The sequence below is a fragment of the Panthera tigris genome, chromosome B1 (assembly GCF_018350195.1).
Source record: "Panthera tigris isolate Pti1 chromosome B1, P.tigris_Pti1_mat1.1, whole genome shotgun sequence".
Classification (NCBI taxonomy): domain Eukaryota; kingdom Metazoa; phylum Chordata; class Mammalia; order Carnivora; family Felidae; genus Panthera; species Panthera tigris.
Window position 1 is genome coordinate 126257886 of NC_056663.1, and position 24352 is coordinate 126282237.

At 37.7% G+C, this 24352-nt stretch overlaps 1 long non-coding RNA gene and 1 other non-coding gene across 11 annotated transcripts in view; one reads left to right on the forward strand and one right to left on the reverse strand.

Moving 5' to 3' along the window:
• The window catches only part of LOC122237988, a 177042-nt gene that overhangs the window by 35281 nt on the left and 117409 nt on the right, over positions 1-24352 (forward strand). The window lies entirely within an intron of this gene.
• On the reverse strand, positions 18144-18250 carry LOC122238174. Its single transcript, XR_006217136.1, has one exon. It is a non-coding gene; the product is annotated as a U6 spliceosomal RNA (small nuclear RNA).

The following is a 24352-nucleotide window of genomic DNA, read 5'->3' on the forward strand; positions in this document are numbered from 1 at the left end:
TTTCTTGGCTTGGCTTCTTAGCCTCAAAAGGCCTTTAAAAGTCTAATATGAGATTTTTTAATGAAAATTTCCAGCAAAGTAAATTTAACAAGGCCTAAATGATAAGTTACCATTATTGCTACACCTGTTTAAATAATCAGGTTAAATCTAATTATACCTGTTTTATTTTGTGTTCAAAAATAATCTTTCTTGGGACATCTGGGTGGCTCAGGTAAGCATCCAACTTTGGCTCAGGTCATGATCTCACAGTTCGTGAGTTCCAGCCCCACATCGGGCTCTTTACTGTCAGCACAGAGCCCACTTCAGATCCTCTGTCTCCCTCTCTCTGCCTCTCCCCTGCTGTTTCTCTCTCTCTCTCTCTCTCTCAAAATAAATAATCGTAAAAAAAAAAAAACCCAAAATAATCTTTCTTTGTGATTATTTTTGATTAAAAAGTGGGTGACAATAGAGAGAAATTTTATAGTTTAGTGGAAAATTTCATCACTTATAGCATAACTTTCTGGGTTATCAGATTCTAACCTGGTTGATGGTCTTTGAGCTCTCTTCCATACCTCTTTATAAGTTATAGACAACTGATTGATATGCAAACTCTGTCTGTCTGGCAGGGATTTAAATGGCTACCACCCCTGCCCTGTGGAAAAACCAGTTTTAGTACCTACCTGCAAATTGGACTGGATTCAGCTACATTGCTCAAATTGTAAATTCTTACCCAACTTAAAGCTCATGTTTCCTGTAATATCTGGCTATAGCCATCCACACTGTTTCCAATTTTTCTTCCTTCTGCCTGACTCAGCATCATGGAGAACTAAGACCTGACTGTCCAGCTCCCCAGGACTCAAAGCTGCTTTGAAGCAGACTCATTCCGTAGGATAAAAAGAAGCTCCGCAAGCTGAAGCCCTATGGCCTGATATGAGTCTTGAATTCACTACTGCAGTAGCCCATGCACAATCCAGATTTCTCCCTGGACAAGTCATTGTCTCAACTACTAAGGAAGTCCAGAGAGATGTCTGGTTTAAGCATACTTTATATAAGATGTAACCAAGACTGTAGGCAACATCACCAAGAGCACTTAGGTCCTAGTTTGATAGCATGAAACTCAGCAAATGGTGCTGCATTACCAAAAGATTCTTGGAATCCACTAGACTGGTCATCCTCAGGCTTCAACTCCTGGTTTTTTATTTTAATACAGACTTTTATACTAACATTTCCCGTTTCCTTTTAAGCATGACCCCTTTAGGATCCTGAAGTCTTTAAAGTCTCCAAGACTCTAACACCATTGACATTTTCTGCCACCTCTCAACAGATGTTTTTATCGAGTTTACAGGAAACAGTGCCAACAAGAATCCCTGAGAGACTATTTCTTAGTCCTTGCTTCATCCCACTCAAGAGGCTTATGATCAGCTTTACGTTGTTCAGGATGAAATATATTCATGTGTCTTGAACAATTGTCATTGTCTTGGCAGTGTTGAACTCTATTTGAGCCCTGTGTTTCTGGAAACCAGCAACAGTAAGGACCCTTCCTTTCCACTCTTTTGTGTTCTAAGAAATAGCTAACCATAAAAGACTACCCTACTGTCACATACTCATTGGTAAGACCCATCTCCATCCTTCCTCAATGGCTTTCTTGTTTATCTGCCTCTATAAAACCCCTAGTCCCATGTCCTTTTCCTTGAGATATCCTTATTAATAAATGTTCTCCCTATTACAGTAGCTTGAATAAAACCATCTCCTTAATTGTCAGATACATTTTGTCTTTCACACAGGGTTAATTGTGTGGGTTTGAGATCAAAACTGTGGTTGAACTGAAATGCAGTTTTAAAGGGTGAGACAATTATAGCTCTACTGAACCAGAAAGGCATCCTGGTAGCTTAAACATGTTAATTCACCTTTATTCAATTTACCTTTATTAAACACTGTGCAGGTTATTGGATCTGTAGCAAACAGGAGGGGTGGCAGTAAAAATAAAATATTATTATTCATGAAATGAAGTAGACCCTGAGCATCCAAAATGCTGCATATCTGCCATAAGATTAAAAAAAAAGAAATCAAGTACAAAATTTGTTAAGGAACATAGGGGCATCTGGATGGCTCAGTCACTTAAGCATCCAACTTTGGCTCAGGTCATGATCTCACAGTTTGTGAGTTTGAGCTCCATGTTGGGCTCTTTGCTGTCAGCACAGAGCCAGCTTCAGATCCTCTGGTTCTCCTCTTTCTCTGCCCTTCCCTTGGTTGTGTTCACTCTCAAAAATAAATAACATTAGGGGCGCCTGGGTGGCTCAGTCGGTTAGGCGTCTGACATCGGCTCAGGTCATGATCTCACGGTTGGTGAGTTCGAGCTCCACGTCAGGCTCTGTGCTGACAGCTTGGAACCTGGATCCTGCTATGGATTCTGTGGCCCCCTCTCTCTCTGCCCTTCCCCCCATTCACTCTCTGTCTCTCTGTGTCTCTCAAAAATGAATAAACGTTAAAAAATTTTTTTTAAAAATAAATAACATTACAAAAGCAAAGAGAACATATATAAACTGGGTACAGTATGTCCTAACCAATTCTATACTATCTTGGTAATTGCCTATGATTAGGTATTATACTAGAGATTGCAATTAAAGCTGATTCATTGATTTTGAGACATTCAATTAAATTCTGCTTTGAATTGGATCATATGAAGAGTCACTATAGATGGAAAACAAGTATGGCTAGAACCTCCAGATATATATGATCACCCTGAAAGTTACCACACAGACCTTTTTGTCTCATCATTGTTATCAATGAAGTAATTCATGCTGCTTGCTTTTATTTGGATTTCTGATCATGTGGCCGTGAATAGGAAAAAAAACAAAACAAAAAACCTGTATGTTTTTAAACTAGAGAGTAGCCAATAGATGGGAATCAGAGCCAGATGCAGGTGCTTTAAGTTTTTGTGGGCTGGCACTGTGTAATATCAGATTCTTGCAAGAGAAATAACCCTAGCCAAGCTCTTTTAGACATCCTCCAAGGACAAAGCAAGAAATTAAAGAGTAATGATAGCTCACTAAGCAGCAGAAAACACAGAAGTAGGGTGAGCTTGATGTTACTCATGCAAGTGTCCCAGAGGTGGGACATGAAGTACTGGAATCCGGAAGGCACCCAATGTTTGGTGATAGTCACTACTGCCACTGTCTTCTCAAACAAGATTAAGGAATGATTTGGAAAGTGGGATGTAGCCTGGAGATTGTGGAACCAGTGAGACGGCTCCAGTAAGCATTTCAGCTCCACAGAAACCCAACTGGATATTTGAATTTGAATGAAAAAATAGTCTTATTTGAGAAACACCTGAAAGGTAAGCAAAAATTTTAATGTACCATTCTTGATCAAAGGCTAGGGCAGAGTTTATGGGAAAATCTTTCTATTGGTTCAACAGAGTAAAAGGAAATGTAGAGTACAACATGAGAAAAAACAAACCATGATACCAAAAGATGTTAAATGAATCAATACAACTCCAGTATGCTAAGTGGTGTTTTATTTATTTATTTATTTATTTATTTATTTATTTATTTATGCTAAGTGGTGTCTAAAGAATAGGAAGAGGTGCAGTATTGTTGAGGAGTTGAGGCAGAAAAAAGGAACCAGTCAGGAATCACTTCTGGATTTCCAATATTTCTGTCTATATCTGTTAAATGTGATAATCCTTGTAGAAAGCATTTTCAAAATTGCATTTAATAGGCTAAAAATAATTTCAGACTTAATTTCCATAGATTAGAAGTAAGAATTTTGTCCTTTGGATTTGTCTAAACTTACAATTCTTAAACTACAGTAGTTGTGATCATTTAAAAAAACATTTCCCTAAACAGCAAAATTAGTCTGTTTTGTTATATTTGTCCCTATATTTAATAACAATAACTAGTCTGAATGAGTCTCTAGGACTGAAATATAGAAATGTTTATTTTAAACATTCAGCTATAAGGCATTTACCATAATAGAATATTATTTTTTCCATATTTACCTTTTAAATTCAGGATATCTATTAGGATATAGTGAAGTTTGGTAAAGTGCATAATTAAAACATACTTTAGAGATCTTTTAAATTGATTAGAAAAGTGAATATCTATTTGTCTTTTGTACTCTGTTAGTCTATTCTATCATAACTTGAGTTCTATTTAAATTCAGCATTGTTATAGACTGTACTTGTACTGCTCTGGGCTATATCTTTAGCATCTAACACAGAACTTGTCACTTGAGCGCCTGAAAAGTATTTGGTGAATGAATATTGCTAAAACAGGAAAGTATAAAAAGGTAACACTTTGAATGCCTTTGGAACACAGAAATCTTGGCTTTTTGTCTTTTTCTTCCCTTCTTTTCTTTCCTTTTTCCTTCCTTTATTTATTTTTTGAGAGTACATATTAGGTGATTAGGAGTACAATTAAAATAATTTTGTGATTAGAATTCCTGTTTACCTAAATATAAACTTTGACTAAATTTGTATGTTATCTAATAAAAATCAGAGAAATTTTTGGCATTTCACTCAATGTTACTAGAATCAGAAACTTTTAAGATACACTAACAATTAACCATTCCAAACAGAGCAAATTAGTAGATAAATTTCCAAAACCAATGCTCAGCCATTTTCTCTTGTCTTTTATTTCTCCTTAACTCTGACATATTCCTTCCATTTGCTGGAAGATAGTCAATTGACTTTTTAATGTCTGGTGGCAGAAAACTCATACTTACTTGTACTTAAAATAAGTTGTGCATTCCAAATCTAATCACAAATTAGATTTTTTTTTTTTTTTAATTATCCCAAATACCTCAAACAACCCATCAAGGAGGGCTTACAAACCCAACAAATCTTTGTAAGTATTTGAATGCTATTTACAAATGTGATAAGTTTAGGGGCACCTGGGTGGCTCAGTGGGTTAAGTGTTGGACTCTTGGTTTTGTCTCAGGTCATGATCTCACTGTTCATGAAATCGAGCCCCACATCCAGCTCTGTGCTGACTGTGCAGAGCCTGCTTGAGATTCTCTTTCCCCCTTTCTCTCTGCTCCTTCCCAGCTCACTCGCACATGCTCTCTCTCAAATTAAATAAATCAACTTTAAAAAAAGAACAAATAAATATGATAAGTTTAAATATAGGGATTTACTATTCAGTTTCTTTTAAAATTCAAAATAATGTTTATAAACAAATTAAAGTATTTTATAATTTTCAAGTTAAAATTACAAGTCTAATAATATAAAATTCACTTACACAGTTCAGATTGAATTAATAAATCAAACACTTAAACATTTCATATTAAATTACATGTGTAATTTGTTAGATCATCAGAGATGCAATATTGCGTCCCACTGTTGCCCATATGGGGAGACCAACTGGCTAGAACTTGAGAACTTGACACAGTTAAAGATTTCCAGGGACCTGGATACTACTTACAGGATAACTTCCACTAAAGCCCCAGATTAAAACTTACTTTTACTATAATGTGATTTTCACACCTATGCCATTTGTTTGCCACCTGGTGCATTGTTTTGATGGTTTTCATAACACTTAAAATTTTTTTTTTCTTTTTATCTTAGAGAGAGAGAGAGAGAGAGTACGTGCATGTGCAAGTGGGAGAGAGGGGCAGAGGGAGGGAGAGACCGAGAGAGAGAAAAGAATCTTAAACAGGCTCCATGCTTAATGCAGAGCCTGACGTGGGCTCCATCCTATGACCCTGGGATCATGAGTCAAAAATCAAGAGTTGGATGCTCAACCAACTGAGCCCTCAGGCACCCCTCATCACGGTTTTTAACTGCTATGTTTATATTGTTGAGATTCTCTACTCCTATCAGAAATATAGTAAGTTTCTTTCTACTACCTGTATGCCACCAAACCTATTATTTATTTTATTTTTTTATGTGTCTCATTGACTACTTTCTATAGTTGTTTATTGACAAGAGTCACTTACCACTTCAGTAACACATCTAGACTGCCCTGCTGGGCCTTTCAGGTGTAAAGATCTGGAAGAATTGGTTCAGCGCTTTCTGGAGTTGCACCAGGTAATAAGCAGGGATTGCACAATTTGGTGTCAGATTTCTAGCAGCAACTTTTCTCAATTGTTTGGGATTCTTCCTTCTTTCAAGGTACAGGTTAGGACTCTCTTCATAAAAAATGTCCACTTTTATCTTCCCAAAGCGTAGCTCTTGTAACGGAAGTGTTGGTTGCCTAACCAGCACTCTTTTTTTTTTTAATCCTCCTAATGCCAGTGGATCTGAATACCATTTAAGGAAGTTAGAGATCCAGTTACCCAAAGGTGAGAGTCATCATAGACACCATGCTATTGGAAGAACAGGTGGATATTTTTCACGCTAAAAATGACCTTATTTTTAAGAGGTTTCCATCTCTTTATTTAATTTCATTTGAACGAGACAGCATTTAAGTGATTACTATCTACTGAATAATTAATTTGTGCAATAGAGATTAAATGTTAATCCTTGTATTGTTTTGAAGTGGGATAATTCTTGTGTGTGTATTTTATAAATTAAAAAGTGGTATGACATTTGTAAGGTGTTGTGATGTAAAATTCTAACATTTATTGAGCATTCTCATAGGCTACACATTGCGCTGAGGGTTTATATAGTTTATAACATTAAACTCCGATTGCCAAATCTAGTTGTTCAGTGTAGATCTCCTGGGGATCTACATACATGCAAATTCATGAGCTCCCTATTTACAGATTATGAATCAGAAGGTGTGGCATCAGATCTAGATATTTTCATTATCCTAGTCTCTTAAGGGGATTCCAATATACCATTAGGTTTTAGAACCACTGGTTTGTCTTCAGAATAACCCTGTAAGGTAATTCCTAATTCCATTTTCTTCTTTCACCTAGGGGCCCTAAATGGGCTATAAAAAATTAAGTTTTTTCCCTCCTATGAAAATTTCTATCATTGGTGTGTCGGAATAACAAATTTTAACCAGGAAATGGATTGGAATTCTTTGTCCTCAAAGAGTTTATAGGCTAGTGAAATACCAATGTAAGGAAATAATTATATTAAAGTGTGATAAAGGCTATAAAGGGTCACATTTCAGACCAAACAGTAGTAAAAGAAAAAAAGCGGGGGGGGGGGGAATCATCTAGAGAGAGTAAAGGTAAGAGAAAGATTTACAGAATGGTGAAAGAGGCCTGAGCACATACAGAGCAAGGATATCTGAACCAGCATATTGAAGGAATAGCAGTAGCTTAACTTGGCTGTGGGGTAAGGCATTTAGTGGAAAGCATGGACATTGAAATCTGACAAACACAGGTTCAGATTCTAGCTCTGCCACTTACTACCTAAGTGACATTGGATACATTTGCTTAGTGCTGTGATCTGAATGTTTGTGTCCCCCACCCACCCCAATATCATATGTTGAAATCCTAACCACCAAAGGTGATGGTTATTAGTAGGTGAGGTGGGGATGATTAGGTCATGAGGTGGAGTATTTATGAATGAGATTCTTTAAAAAATGATCTTGCAGCTCCCTGGCCCCTTCCACCATGCAAGGATACAATAAGAAGTCTGTTGTCTGCGAGAGAGCCCTCACCTGACCAAGTTGGCACCCTGATCTTGAATTTGCATCCTCCAGAACTATGAGAAATAAATTCCTGCTGTTTATTAGCCATTCAGTATATGGTATTTTGTTATAGCAACCGAAATGACTAAGACTCTTCCTTGAACCTCTGCTTTCTCAGCTAGGATAACAGAATTTCATTACCTTTCAGAGTATCTGTCAAGGTTAATGGAAACATCATAAATCAACATATATTAATTTTAACTTTAATATTCTACTGTTACTATAACTACTGCTATAAGTCCTCTTTATGGAAAGCATTTGGTCTTTATTACCATAGCTGCTCTTGGACTGCCACTAAAATAGGGAAAGGGTGGGGTGGGAACAAATTTGCCTTTTACCAAGACTGCTTTGTCAGTGGGAGCTGGATGAATATGAGGACATGGAGGCAAAGAGATTACCTCTTGGACTATTTCTCATCTAGGTGAAGCATGGTAAGGATATTAGTAATGGCAATGGGGATGGGGGGAAAAAGATTCAGAGGTATTTATTTATCATTTATCATGATATTATGATATAATATACACAGGTATGTTGAAAACAAAACCAAGCATGACACAAAATTAACAAAGGCTATTTTATTCATAACTTTGCAGCAAGGGAACCCTCTGCTACCACTTTAATTTCAGTGGGCTTTCAATGAATGGTGTCAGAAAGGCCTGAGTTTATCATGTAAAATGAGAATTCTGAGACAGCATCTGATTGGCATGGTGAGAATTTTGGAAGCTGGGGAGACTTACCAATTGCTGTCAGGTACATTTGGCAGTTGTTGATTGTCTGTGTAAGGAAGCAAGCAGTTTGGGGTCATTTCAAGAGGAAGGATTGACTGTTCAATAACTGTTAAGATTGGAGGGTTTCCTGTGACTGGCTGTTTCCCAGAGCAAGTTGGAGTTAATGGATTGCTTTTTTGCACTCAAACTGTCATCTCATTTTGGGCCTTATGGGGAGTGGCTGCCATGGCAGGCTGTTTCTCAGTTATTTAATATGAAGATTAGGGGTGCCTGGGTGATTCAGTTGGTTGAGTGTCTGACTTCGGTTCAGGTCATGATCTTCCGATCCGTGAGTTGGAGGCCCGCATCCGGTTCTGTGCTGTTAGCTCAGAGCCTGGAGCCTGCTTCAGGTTCTGTCTCCCTCTCTCTCTGCCCCTCCCCCACTTGTGCTCTGTCTCTCTTAAAATTAAATGAACATTTAAAAAAAACATTAAAAAATTAAAAAAGAAAAAGTTTGTTCAGGGCACCTGGCTGGCTCAGGTGTCAAGCACATGACTCTTGATCTCAGGGTCATGAATTCAAACTCCACGTTGGGCAAAGAGATTCTGTTTTAAAAAATAACAAAAGAAAAAGAAACTTTTTTCATTCATTTTGTTGTGGGAGGGAAATCCTCAAAAATTTTGCTAGGTGAAAGAATCCAGTAAGTGTTACTGGACATTGTGGTATCACTGTATGTGCTAAGTCAGGACATTTTTTTTTTTTTAGGGAAAAATTTCAAGATAGCCACCATTTTCATCACGTGCAGATGTACATGTGACTTACATATTGCTGCAGAGTTAGTTCTCAAAATCACACGCAAGACCAATATGAATCTTAAATAATTCATTGGCTCTGTTATGGACTTTTATGTAAAGCTCCAAGGACAAAAATATTTTCAGGTTCAGGTTAGTAGCATGCATGATGCATACATAAACTTCTGGACTAATATGTTATAAAAAGGAATGGAAAAAAACTAGAGTAATTTCAAAATAAGCTTTGAAAAAAAATTAGAACCTCCCTAATCTTACATATACTTTAAATGCTTTCATGTACTTTGTCTAAGTAAAGCAAATTTTTCCATAAAAGAAATCTTGGCTAGAAAATATGCCTGGTAAATCAGTCTTCTAAAAGCTGCTGGAGATAGGGGGAAAAAATCAGTAATGTAACTGCCTATCTAATTCTGGGCACTATATTAGCTTTTTTTTTTTTTTTTTTTTTGCTTTTTTTGGCAAAAAATTTTCTGTTTTCACTAATCCTATCTCACCTCATTTCAAGAGGATTCCATTAGTTGGATAAGCAAGAAAATGTTCTTTGCCTCCTTTATGTAACTTAGTGTCTCCACGTAAATAAAATGCCTTAAGGAAGAAGAAATTGCCGAGAAGGTAGGAAGAAAGAGACAAGAACAGGGCTAAAAGGACTTGGTTTTAACAGGCATATACTTGAGAACCTTTAGTCTAAGAACTTCTGGAGGGTGGGGTGGGGTCATCCTGGGATTAATGATGAAGGGATCCTGTCACCTTTGAGTTTGAGTGTTTTCTTACCTGTGGTTCTGCAACAAAGAAGCTATTGTGCTTTAAAAAAGAAGCTTTAACAATGTCAGGGAAGCCAGGCAAAGGGGCCAGCAGGGTGGTTGCTTACTGAAAATTTCAGTAGCATTTTCAAGATAATTGGCTTAATTACATGCCAAACTAAATTGTAATTTTAAGGGCACGACAAATAACAAAGATTTATTCTAAAGCTCTGTAAGTAGGCTTTTGTTCTTTATTTCCTGTAAATAGATCTCTGGTGGAATAACCAGGACCTGAAATGTTTGGGTCAAGACTGTGAGACAGAGGCACTCTGCTTGGGGATGGTTAGAGCTATTTGGATCAAGGAATGTATATAGTCACTCTGAGTGTGATAGGTAGAACTAAATAAAATAAATTCTAATATTGTTAATTTGTGTTTTATACAGTGTTCCAGCTAAAGGCAGGTTAGTGAGTAGTTACAAGTAGGACTTCTCTTTGGAGCCATACTGCTGGGATTTATTGCTTAACTTTCCACTATGTGTGTGATCAGTAGAACAAGTAAAAACTACCTATAATCCCAGGCCTGAAGAAAATACAAAATATTTACATTAAGGGATGAAAGTAAACCTGTACTCCGTTAACCATTCTACATTTGATTTGTATCCATTGTCAACTTTTTCCTAAAGTCAGACACATCAGTATATAATGAATACATGCATTATGCTGATATTACTGTTTTGCAACTTAAAAAAAAATAGTGATCTAACATGAACCATTTTCTAGGTTAGTACATATAAGCTTACCTCATGACAAAAGATGACTATACTATTTCTTTGTCTTAGTAACTATTGGTCCATTTAATGAGCATTTAGGTTTCCATTATTGCACCACTGTTATGGTAGTAAAGTGAAGATCCTTAGACATAACATATTAATGTTATTATTTCTTTAGGCTAGATTTCAAACTGAGATGATGAATCCAAGAATATGCACACTTTTAATTTCATTTTTTATTGAGATATAATTAACATATTAGTTTCAGATGTAAAGCATAATGATTCAGTATTTGTATATATTGCAAAATGATCACAATAAGTATAGTTAACATTCATCACCATATATAGTTACAACATTTTTTTCTTGTGATGAGAAGTTTTAAGATTTATTCTTAGCAACTTTCAAAAATACAATATAGTATTACTAACTATAGTTACTATGCTGTATATAACATCTCTGAGATTTATTTATAACTACGTGTCTTCCTTTTAACCAACTTCATCCATCTTAATCCCTCCCCAACCCCTGCTTCTGGGAACCACCAATCTGTTTGCATTTATCAATTTGGGTTTATTTTTAAAAAATTTTTTAAACTTTATTTTTGAGAGACAGAGAGACAGAGCATGAGCAGGGGAGGGGTAAAGTGAGGGAGATATAGAATCCTAAGCAGGCTCCAGCTCTGAGCTGTCAGCACAGAGCCTGATGAGGGGCTCAAACCCACAAACCATGAGATCATGACCCAAGCCGAAGTTGGACGCTTAACTGACTGAGCCACCCAGGCGCCCCTTTATTTTTGTTTTTAGATTCCACATATAAGTGAGATCTTATTCCTTCTCTGCTTCAATTATTTCACTTAGCGTAATGCCCTCAAGGTCCATTCATATTGTTGCAAATTGCAGGATTTGCCTTTTTATGGCTGAATAATATTCTATTGTGTATATGTATATATACATTTTTTAATCCATTCATCTGTGTATGGAAACTGACATTGCTTCCATTTCTTGAATATTTTAAATAATCCTGCAATGAATGTGGGTGCATGTATCTTTTTATTTTATTTTATTTTATTATTTATTTATTTATTTATTTATTTTTAATTTACATCCAAATTAGTTAGCATATAGTACAACAATGATTTCAGGAGTAGATTCCTTAAAGTCCCTTACCCATTTAGCCCATCCCTCCTCCCACAACCCCTCCAGTAACCCTCTGTTTGTTCTCCATATTTATGAGTCTCTTCTGTTTTGTCCCCCTCCCTGTTTTTATATTATTTGTGTTTCCCTTCCCTTATGTTCATCTGTTTTGTCTCTTCAAGTCCTCCTATGAGTGAAGTCATATGATATTTGTCCCTCTCTGACTGACTAATTATGACTTAGCATAATACCCTCCAGTTCCATCCACATAGTTGCAAATGGCAAGATTTCATTCTTTTTGATTGCCGAGTAATACTCCATTGTGTATGTGTGTGTGTGTGTGTGTGTGTGTGTGTGTGTGTGTATATATATATATATATATATATATATCACATCTTCTTTATCCATTCATCCATCGAGATGGACATTTGGGCTCTTTCCATACTTTGGCTATCGTTGATAGTGCTGCTATAAACATGGGGGTGCATGTGTCCCTTCAAAACAGCACACCTGTACCCTTGACTAAATACCTAGTAGTGCAACTGCTGGGTCATAGGGTAGTTCTATTTTTAATATTTTGAGGAACCTCCATACTGTTTTCCAGAGTGGCTGCACCAGCTTGCATTCCCACCAGCAGTGCAAAAGAGATCCTCTTTCTCCACATCCTCGCCAACACCTGTTGCTGCCGGAGTTGTTTATGTTAGCCATTCTGACAGGTGTAAGGTGGTATCTCATTGTGGTTTTGCATGTATCTTTTTGAGTTAGTGTTTTCACTTCCTATGGATAAATACCCAGAAGCAGAATTGCTGGGTCATCTGGTAGTTTTATTTTTGAGGAACTTTTTGAGGAACCTCCACACAGTTTTGCAAACTGGCATGCCCAACCAACAGTGCATGAGAGTTCTCACTTCTCCACATCCTTGCCAACACTTATTTCCTGTCTTTTTGATAATAGCTATTCTAATAGGTGTGAAGTGATATCTCATTGCAATTTCGATTTGGATTTCTCTGATGATTAGTGATGCTGAGTACTTTTTCCTGTATCTGTTAGCTATCTGTATGTCTTGTTTGGAAAAGTATCTATTCAGATACTCTGCCCATTTTTTAATTGGATTGTTTGTTGCTGTTGAATTTTATGAGTTCTTTATATGTTTTGGATATTAATGTCTTATTAGTTATGTGATTTACAAATATTTTCTCCCATTTGGTATGTTGCCTTTCCATTTCGTTGATGGTTTGTTTTGCAGAAGACGTTCAATTTTAATAGGTACTTCCACATTAATTTTTGAAGGGTTTTGCCAACTTTTGCTCTTATTAATAACATGTGAATGTCAGGGCATCTGGCTGGCTCACTTGGTGGAATATGCAATATTTGATCTCGAGGTTGAGAGTTCAAGCCCACATTGGGGTGTAGAGATAACTTAAAAGTAAAGACTTTTAAAAAAAGTTATTTATTTAAGAAAATAACATGTGAATGTCTACTTCCTCAATCCTTGTAAAAATTTTAAGCTTTTTACTATAAAAAATTTCAAATACAGACAAAATAGAAAATAGTGTAACGGGTGCCCATGGACCCAGTATCCAGTTTCAGCAGTTATCAACTTCATTTTTATCCCCTTCTGTTGTATTATTTTGAAGCAATTTCAATCATGACATTTCCCCATGTGAACTAGGTATTTTAAATCTTTAATTCTAACTGTGCTTTCTTATAACAATATATAAACATATTTGTTCTCCCTTCCATTCTCATCTCTCAAAGTGAGATAATAAAAAATAGAACTTTTAAGAGGTTGGGGTGCCTGGGTAGCTCGTTAGTTAAGTGCCTGACTCTTGGTTTTGGCTCAGGTCACGATCTCACGTTTTGTAGGTTTGAGCCTGCTTGGGATTCTCTATCTCCTCTCTCTGCCCCTCCCCAACTCCCACTTGCATGCTCTCTCTCTTGAAAATAAATAAACTTGAAAAACAAAGAATTTTTTAGAGGTTTCCTATGAGATTTCAGGGTGAAGCTGTAAGATCAAACATATTTTACGTACTTTTTTTAACTCCCAGACTTACCTTTGCATTGATTAGTGTTAGGGTCAGGCGTAAGGCAGGGTAAAGATAGGAGTCAGAGGCTAAAAAATTTTAGCAACCAAAGGCTTTATTTGGGAACTAAGGTCTCGGGCGAGGTTCCCTGACTCAGGGAGGGGGCGAGGGGGAGAGAGAGAGAGAGAGAGAGAGAGAGAGAGAGAGAGAGAGAAGAGGGAGAGAGAGAGAGAGAGAGAGAGAGAGAGAGAGAGAGAGAGAGAGAGAGAAAGTCAGGGAAGTCGCACCCAGGTGTGGTGGGGTGCGGTTTTTAAGCTGCAGCGGTTCCAGGTTTAGGTCTGGGTGGGCCTTTTTTCGCGTCCGGTCGTGCTATCGCTCTGTGATTGGTTGACCTCCAATTCCTTCTGGCAGCTACTAGGGGCTTTTCGTTGGATTGCGCTGTTAAGATAGCCGTCCCCTCTACTGTGGTTCCAAGGACATCCTAAACAATTGGCAATCATGGTCCCCATACGATGCTAGTTTCTGATGTGACTCTTGAATGTTGCTATTCTTGGAAACATAGAAACACTTCTTTTTCTTCTAATAGGTATGATTTTGAATGACTTATCAGCAGTAGCCATTTACCAATTTTTTTGTTTGTTTAAGTAGGCTCCACATTTAACATGGGGCTTAAACTGAGACCAACACTGAGAAGACAGTGGACTAGCATCTCAAAGGCTGTCTCCAAAGTGCTGAAAATTCTTCCAGGTTTATGTAGGGAAAACATGGGGCAAAGGTGGATGGGTGGTGCAGGTCCGCAGTGAAGGTCAAATCAATCATTGTCTTGGAGTCAGTTGTGGGGGAGGGGGGTTGGTAGGGTGGGGCTTGCTGGCTCAGGGCCATCTTTTATTGCTTGAGGGAGTAGTTGTGGTTCCCATCAGGGAATGCATGCCTTCAGGGTCTTTCTTTTACCTGAGCCTAGAGACAAGCTGGAAAGAATGCAAGTAGAAAGTTTGAGGTTCAGCCATCACAGGTCATATCCATCCCGAGGGGAAATGGTCCAGAGATTACCTCTTTCCACCCAGGGGAAGATAGGGGACCAGAAATTGGAACAACTAATTCCTTCTTTATCTGCTTTACTTTCAAAGAAAATGCCTGTTTTAATAATCTGGGGGTTAAAGACTCTTAATTTGCTTAGCCCAATCCAATATCCACACAATACTGAGATCTTTTCAAAAGGTAAATTAGATTTTGTTATTTTACTGTTTGAAGCCAGTCAGAGACTTCCCATTGCCCTTAAGGTGGAAACTAATACTCCCAACAGGGACTATAAGGCTTGGTCTATCTTTTTACTCTCATCTTAAAGCCTCTCTCCATTTTGCTCACTTTGCTCTAAACATATTGGGCTTTTTTCAGGTCCTCCAAGCTTTAGGCTCTTCCCTCACTCAGAATGCTGCTCTTTTGGTCTGAGCCACTTCACCATGATAGTTGCTCTTTTATACTTCAGGCTTCAGTTTAAATTCCAAGTTTAATACGAAGAGGCCTTCAGAGGCATCCTCTTTAATCTTATTAGATCTCCCTCATTCTATTCTTTGTAACCTGTATCTTTCTCTCATTCCATTTTACTCATTTTTTAAAGTAATTATATGCTTATGTATTGGTTTTAAATTGTAATGCCTCCCCTCTTCCCGCTCCTGCCCCTGCCCCTACCCCTACCCCCAGTTATTCGTCAGAACTCAGCATAGCAACTTGCCTCCATCAGGTCATGATCTCTATCAGGTTCGTGAGTTCAAGCCCCATGTTAGCATCTGTGCTGACAGCTCAGAGCCTGGAGCCTGCTTCAGATTCTGTGTCTCCCTTTCTCTCTGCCCCTCTCCCACTCTTGCTCTATATCTCTCTCAAAAATAAATAAACCTAAAAAAAAAAAAAACCTTAAAAAAATAAAAAATAAACAACTTTTCTTTTTAATTTTTTTTTTTTTTAAGTAGCCTTCATGCCCAACATGGGGCTTGAACTCACAACCCTGATATTAAGATTTGAGCTGAGATCAAGAGTCTGACACTTAACCAACTGAGCCACCCAGGCAACCCTAAAATAGCTTTAGAGCTAAGACCACAAGGATGACTAGGACTTAGCTAGGCAAAGGACACGTAGAAAGGGGACACAGAAATGAGTTTTCAGCACAGAGCCTTTGGAAACTTTCAAGGAGGGAAAGACTGTCTGCAATGAGTGTCATGAGTATTGGATCAGAAATTTGCTTTGCTCCTCTTGGTGAAACATAGGAAAATTCCCCTCTTTTTTTTGTAAAGGAACTATTTTTCTGATATATTGCCATATTTATTTATTAAGTCAGAATCATTAGAGGTGTAGAAAAATGAGCTAGATAAAAATCTTAGTGGAATTAGTTTTGGGGTGCTTCTATTATATGCAGGTGTTGGATAAGGTGACTCACTCCCAGACTGTGAGGTTCTGGCTCTGAGAAGTGAGAATGTGGAGAGTAGAAATCAGGATGAGTGGGCTGCTGATATGATCTGTTCCTCTGTTGAATGAAGGAAAACAAATCACTTTTAAAAGGGTATTATATTTTGAACTCCAAAACTTTTTCTATGCCTTTTTGTTAGTAAAGTTATTAGCAAATTAAGTATAATAACCGCAAATAATCATTGACTAATCACAATCTTAAAGGTAAGTATTTTGGCAAGGAAATGTGAAAAAAAATCCTCATAAGCCAATTGTTAAATTGTTTAGCAATATCTTGCTAAAATATTTCATTTTGTAGCTACTTCCAAACCTGAAAAGTCTATTTTCTTATGGAATTAAGTCATCATAAAGGAGAGATGTGGAGGGAAGAACTATGTCACTTCTCTGTGAGCAGGTCCCTGAGATGGGAAGTGAGTCCCACCTCCCCCTTTCTATGGAGGAGAGCCAGATGTAATAGAACTATATGCCAAGGTGTTCGGACACTGGTAAACTGCATCCTAAGTATGGAGGGTTGGAGGGGGATATCCAAGATGAGAATAAAACAAGAGACTTTAGGGGCTTCTGGGTGGCTGTGAAGTAGGTGAGATGATTCATTTTCAGAAATACCAAATAAATGCTGTGCTGTCTAGTTAACAATAATTCACAACCTATTGGAAATATGTACAAACTGCCCCCCACCCAATGGAGTCCCAAACCCTTAGACATTTCACTTCCTGGTTCTTCCTCTCTCCATTTCAACGGGCTTATTTTCATGGGCTTTGCCATGAGCATGCGTCAAAGAACTGAAGTCTCTGCATCACCTAAAGGAATGTACTTTTTGCCTTACATGGGCATAGGCAACTTCCGGGTAAGGCTGTAACCTCTGTAGTACTCAGCCAATGAGGAACCAGGGAAGGGACTTGCATGCCAGGAGATAAATTGCCTGCTGTAACTGCTCCACGTGTGGCTGTCCATCAGACAGCTGCTCTTGCAAGAACATTAATTAAAGCCTCGCTTCGCTGTGCTTCCAGTCTCCGGGTCTCTCCCTTGATTGGGTCAGTGGGCTCATTTCTCACAGTGGTCCAATTGGTTAAGTGTCCCACTTTGGCTCAGGTCATGATCTCATGGCTCATAAGTCTGAGCACTGCCCCCCCCCCCCCGCACCCGCCCCCACCCCAGGCTCCTTGCTAGCAGTGTGGAGCTTGCTTGCTTGTGATCTCACTGTCCTCTCTCTGCGTCTCCCCTGCTTGTGATTTTTCTCTCTCAAAAATAAATAAATAAAAACTTAACAACAACAACAACAACAACAAAAAACACCAACAAGAGACTTTAGCTCTAGATCTTTCTTTGCCTCTAATTTTCTCCAAGTCAGCTCACTTTCTCTGGAAACAGATGATGAACTTGACATCTGTTCTGATCTCCAGGTTAAACGTTCTGGGAGCCAAGTCAGTGAAACATGAGTCCCTGGAGATCTCTCCAGTACATTGCTAGTTCTGCTTTGTTCTCTAACTATAATTGTGATTTGGAGGTGTTGCAATTTGTGAGTAGGCCAAGGAGGGCAGATGCATTCCTACAGGTTGCGGGGAGGAAAAATAATTTTCTTTGAAAAAGAAATTTTTTTTTAAGTTTATTTATTTATGTTGAGTGAGTGCACAGAAGGGGCAGAGACAGAGAGACAGAGAGAGAGACAGAGAGAGAGTCCTAAGCAGGCTCTTGCACTGTCAGTGTGGAGCCTGATGCGGGGCTCGAACTCACAACCGTGAGATCATGACCTGAGCTGAAGCCAAGAGTCAGAAGCTTAACTGACTGGGCCACTCAGGTGCCCCATAATAATTTTCTTCTTACCCTTCTAGATTTTTTAAAACTTGTTTTATTTTTTATTTTTTAAAATTTACATCCAAATTAGCATATAGTGCAAAAATGATTTCAGGAGTAGATTCCTTAGTGCCCCTAAAAATATGGAACGCTTCCTGAATTTGCGTGTCGTCCTTGCGCAAGGGCCATGCTAATCTTCTCTATATTATTCCAATTTTAGTATATGTGCTGCCGAAGGGAGCACTTACCCTTCTAGATTTTTGCCTGAGACATCCCCTATAATAGAAGACAGATTAACAGGAGAAAAACATAAGAACGTTTAATAACATGTATATCTCCTGTATACATGGGAGATACCCAGGAAAACTGCATTGACTCCCCCAAATGGCACAAGCCACTAACCTAAATAACATCTCCAGCTAAAGATAAAAAGATGTTGTGTTGGGGGGGGTGGTTGGGGAGCAGTTATGGTAGGTTGCCGACGGGGAAAAGCACAGGAAACAAAGGTAAGGTTGTTATGCAGATTTAAGTCATTGCCTTCTGCATTGACCAGAGCTTCTGGAGATTTAGAGTCATCCTTCTCTTCCTAGTACAGAAGGGAGAACCCCTTACAAATGGAGATTTCCCTGATAAATGTAAATGTTTCTTGCAAAAGGAGAACTTCTATGCAGATTTCAGAGCTTCCCCTGTGTCTGCTGTTTCTTAAAAATAACCAGCTTAAAATAATATACTGAAAGGACATATTTTGGGGTAGTATATTTTGCTCCCCTTCAGTCCCACTTTTGAAACTGTAAAGTTTCACAATCCAGAAGCAAAATTGATAAATTGCTCCATATCTCACTTAACTAGTCTCTCAATCCTGATAATAGATCAGCTCAGTTAAATAGATGTGTTTCATTTCAGGAGGCAGCGATGATGGGAGTGGGCTTCCAAAATTAGGTCTATGCTGTGCTAGAAATGAGGTATTTAATAAGAGGAATTTCTATGGAAACAAAAGAAAAATAAAGATTGATGGATGGAGCAAATTATAAACCCAATCAGTCCTGACGGCAGCCAGTTAGTATTTCTAGTTATTGGGCTCGATGCATCTTTTGCAATTTGAAATTCTCTAATGATATTGAAGGGGTTCAGGATAGCACCCCTACCATATGCCACTTTGAGATGAGGATTATTATTATTTTTGTTTTAAGTTCATCCATTTATTTTGAGAAAGAGAGAGAGTGAGAGAGCAGGAGGGGCAGAGAGAGAGAGAATCCCAAGCAGGCTCCGTACCATCAGCAGGGCCCCAAGCAGGCTCCACACCATCAGCAGGGAGCACGACATAGGCTCGAACCCCCAACCTTGAGATCATGACCTGAGTGGAAACCAAGAGTGGACACTTACCCAACTGAGCCATTCAGGCACCCCAGGCATGTGGATTATGTTCAGCTGAAAGCACTTGAGACCCTGCAGGCTAGAGAAACTTTTTGTCCCTCCCTTTGTTAGAATAACAGCTAGTGAGATTCTAACAGGATGCTGGAGGCCAGCAAAGAGGAAGTCATGCCAGCTTTCAGGAAAGTCAGAGGACTGTCCTCAAAGGACTCCACAAAAAGCCAGATCAAACCAGATAGGCTCCAGCTTGTTAGTGCCATGACAGGAAATCCCTGACCAAATAAGGAAGAAGGGGCATGAAACAACTGCTCTTCTTATCACCCTGTGAAATGCATGCCTTTCCTGTGAAATCCCCGACCTCTGTCCCCTTCTCTTTAGTTCAAGATGACATATATACCTCATTTGCCTGTCTTTGGAATTTCCATGTCTATGTGGATTCCCCAGTCATATGCCTATTAAATTTGATTTTCTTCTGTTAATCTATTTCATGTCAATTTGATTCTTAGTCCAGCTAGAAGAATCATTGAAGAGGCCAGGAATTCTTGCTCCCCAACAATATCATCAACTGTTCAGATAAACTTTCTGAGTGGCCCATACAAACCACAATAGGCATGAAGGTTGTCTAGACATCAACTATTGGGGGAAATTCTCTTTTAAGTTTATATCATCAAGTTGTCCACATTCAGGTTGCAGGGCTTTAGGGAAAAGGGCAGTTTTAGCTCGTAGTGATTCCAACTCAAAAAGATGGGAGAAAACTAAAAATATTAGTTTGGAGAGTTGCAGCCTGATACTTGAGGAAAATAGAATTGAGGATCTGGTCCAGTTTATAGGTAAATAACAACTTCGAAAACAACATGACTAAAATCTAATGTCTACAAAGGTGCAAAAATAATTTCTCTTTATATTCACCCCCGTTTTATCAATCATAACCATGGTAAGACTTATTTGTTTGCAAAATAAGTCTCATCTCACTAAACTTGGCCTAATTATTTACGTAAGTGCAGCAAAAATAGTGACTGACCATATAGCCTCTTTTAAAATTGTTCTATTGGAACTTTTCATAAGGAATCTCAGATTGAACTTTTAAAAGCCTCAAGCCCAGGAAGCCAACCCAATGACTTGTCATCCAACTTCACCTGTAATACCTATAGATTTGGTTAATTCCTTTCTTGTTTGAGGTCCCTAACATATTATGAGGTTCCTGAGTTTGCCAGGAAGTGGCCTTTATTAGTCACCTGCTAAGGCTGACAGGAGCCCTAAAGAAAGGTAGTAGACCATTTTTCCAAGAGGATTTATTGACTCCATAGTTTCTAATTTTGTGCCATTGCAAGGAGAGCAGAGGGGTGTCTGGTGGCTCAATCAGTTAAGTATCCGACTCTTGATTTCGGCTCAGGTCATGATCTCACAGTTCACGAGTTCAAGCCTGTATTAGGCTCCACACTGGCAGTGTGGAGCCTGCTTGGAATTCTCTCTCTCCCACTCTCTCTCTGCCCCTCCTCCTCCTCCTCTCTCTCTCTCAAAAGTAAATAAACTTAAAAAGAAAAAAGATTGCGAAAAAACCAATGAGAACACTCTTTTTTTTTTTAAATTTTCTTTAAATCCAAGTTAGTTAATATATAGTGTAATAATGGTTTCAGGAGAAGAAGAACAGATTCTTATTGAAGATATGGAAATAAGTATATTGCCATTCAGTAAGTTTCTAAATTTTAGAGGGATCAGATAGGGAGAAAAAGTAATTGTTTCATCCTTTTTCATAAAGGTATAGCTTTACCAAATTCGTGTAAGTCATTGGAGCTTAAGTGAAAAAGTGTCCATAAATCTGGAAAACCAAAACATTAAAGAACCTGTAATGTTTCAAATAAAAAGTCATAAAAATTATAACCATCCTTATCAGTTTATTCCATCCCATGTTATTAACTGTGGTTCTGCTTGAATCCAGTTTTCCCATTAGTTCTGGAAATGCTTAGTTCAGTTTTATGAGCTTAAAAGTTATCAGAAACCTCTGTTTGCCAGAGTTTTTCCCATGAATCTCCTTGAAGATGAAATAAATACTTTTGCAGCAATGCACTTGAAAAGCCTAAGAGTAAAACAATAGCTGTAAATGGCAAAAGACTTAAAAATGGCCATGATTAAAGATCTGATGAGAGTTCATGAAAATGCAATTGACAAGGAGCTTTGGTTATTTTTCTGACAAAAAAACATTTTAAGATAATAATAACTGGAGACTCCTGGGTGGCTCAGTTGGTTAAGTGTCTAACTTTGGCTCAGGTCATGATCTCATGGTTCGTGAGTTTAGGTCCCACATTAGATTCTGTGCTGACAGGGCGGAGCCTGCTTGGGAGTCTGTCTCTCTCTCTCTCTCTCTCTCTCTCTCTCTCTCCCTCTCCCCTCCCCTCTCGTTCTCTTTCTATCTCTCTCTCTCAGAATAAATAAATGATCTTTAATTGGAATTATGACTAATAACATTATCCTAGGACATATCAGATTTCTAGGAATTTTATACAATTTCTGGAACACTTCTATACAAGTTACAAACGCAACATGAAGAAGGCTTAGTATTACTTTTTATTTGACAATGCTTCTCATGTAATTTAACATATAAAATAAGTCTAATTAGTTGAGTATCTGTCTTTTATAAGGAGAGAACAAATCTTTTGAGATGTTCCGAGGACCCTCTAAAAATTTCCAAAGTTAACTTCAGGTCAAAAAGACTTCATTTAGAATTGATTTTGGGAAGTGTGTCAAAAATATTAAAAGGTTTGGACACTTGACTAAATAGGATGAGAGATCATTATGAAACAATAGTCAATTATCCATTTAACCAAAGCAACACAAATTTTAAAGGCAAATACAGAAGGTTATATAACTGTGAGCAAAACTTACCTTCTATAATACTGAGAAGACTCAGTTTTTTAAAGTAATCAAAGACCTGAGTAAGACAACATGAAGCACAAAAAACTATTTTGGTAAGACACAAAACCTTTGCTTTCTAGGTAAATTATTTAAAAGATAAACACTTCACAATCTCTTATTATCAAAAGGAGACCAATAGTCTAAGAAAACATTTTCCTTTCAACAGATGGAAGAATATTAAGTTCTGTTTTACATAAGTACATTATTGATACTAAGATTTATTTTTACAACCCTGATAATAACAATTAAATTTTATCCAGTTTAATTACACAAGATAAAATTTTCTCTTTTTTTCCCCTGTCTCCCTCCCTGTCTTTCTATACCATTATGTCCTTTGTTCTCCTCTTTCCCATTCTGAAATGACTAGTTTTATTTTGGGACAAATTTACTTTCTTTTCCCTTAAACAAAATGCATCATCATACTGTAAAAATTAGTAATGGAAAACCCCAAAACATATCTTACTTTCTTTGCATACAAAGTGGTTTCCTTTTCTTCTAGTCGTTTTAATTACATATATTCATTCAAATTCTTTTTTTTTAATGTTTTATGTATTTTTGAGAGAGAAAGCATGAGTAGGGGAGGGGCAGAGAAAGAGGGGGACAGAGGATCCAAAGTGGGCTATGCGCTGACAGCAGAGAGCTTGATGTGGGGCTCGAACTAATGAGCTGTGAGATCATGACCTGTGCCAAAACTGGACACTGAACCAACTGAGCCACCCAGGTGCCTCTTAATTCAAATACTTAACCTTTAGAAACTTTAATTTCTAGTGAAAACTAAGAATTAAGCAATTATGAATTGTCACACTAGCATTTTATACATTGGTAAATTTATGAATGTGTCATAATTTCCAGAAACACACTTTTTTTATAGTACAATCTTCCAAATTGGCACAAGATGTGTTTACTAACAGACCCAAATTTATCTCTAGTTCCTCTGTAATAGGAAGTCAAAAGTATGACCTATGTTCAGTAATTAATGTTCAATATTTTATCTTATTTGGAAATGATCTAGATATTTGATAAAATTCCATGATTTAATTTTAATTAGCAAAAACTCATAAGGTTTTGAGTTACCAAGAAGATTTTGGAAACTCTTTTTAGGCAGACAAAAAACATAGTTATTACTGAAAAGTTTTCCTAAAAATTCTTATTACATACATCTTACATACATCTAAATACATACACTTACATACATCTAAATTTTATATCTATCTAAGTCACTTGCTCCCAGGGGTGCCTGGGTGGCTCAGTCAGTTAAGCGCCTGACTCTTGATTTCGGCTCAGGTCATGATCTCATGGTTTGTATAATCGAGCCCCACATTGGGCTCTAAGCTCACAGCGTGGACCCTGGTTGGGATTCTCTCTCTCTCCTGGTCTCTCTGCCCCTCCCATGCTCATGCTCCCTTTCTCTCCCTCTCAAAATAAATAAATAAACATTAGAAAAAATCACTTGCTCCCAATATTTGTGTTTACACTATTCATAAAACTTCATGGAACATTAGACAATGTCAGCCATCATCCCAAGCTATTTGTTTTTGCTGATAAATTTTGTAACAAAGATAACATAAGTTTATTTGATCAATAAACTCAGGTAGAATAAAAGTTGCATGTCATGGGGCGCCTGGGTGGCTCAGTCGGTTAAACGTCTGACTTTGGCTCAGGTCATGATCTCAAGGCTCATGAGTTCTAGCCTCACGTCGGGCTCTGTGCTGGCAGCTTGGAGTCTGCTTCAGATTCTGTGTCCCTCTCACTCTGCCCCTCCCTTGCTCATGCTCTGTCTCTCTCTCTCTCAAGAATGAATAAAATATTTAAAAAAAATTTTTAAAGTTGCATGTCTGCATTATATTAAATGTAATTTTGAAGGCATGCCTATTTCAATTAAACCAGAAAAATTAAATTAACTTTTTATTTAGCAAAGATTATCTCAGATCACATGAACTTGAAAAACATTTTATTTAGCAAAGATTATCTCAGCTCACATGAACTTGAAAAACATTTGAGTTAGTTTCTCTATTTCTGGTAGTTTAGAAATACTTAATTCATATAAATGCTTATTTTAAGC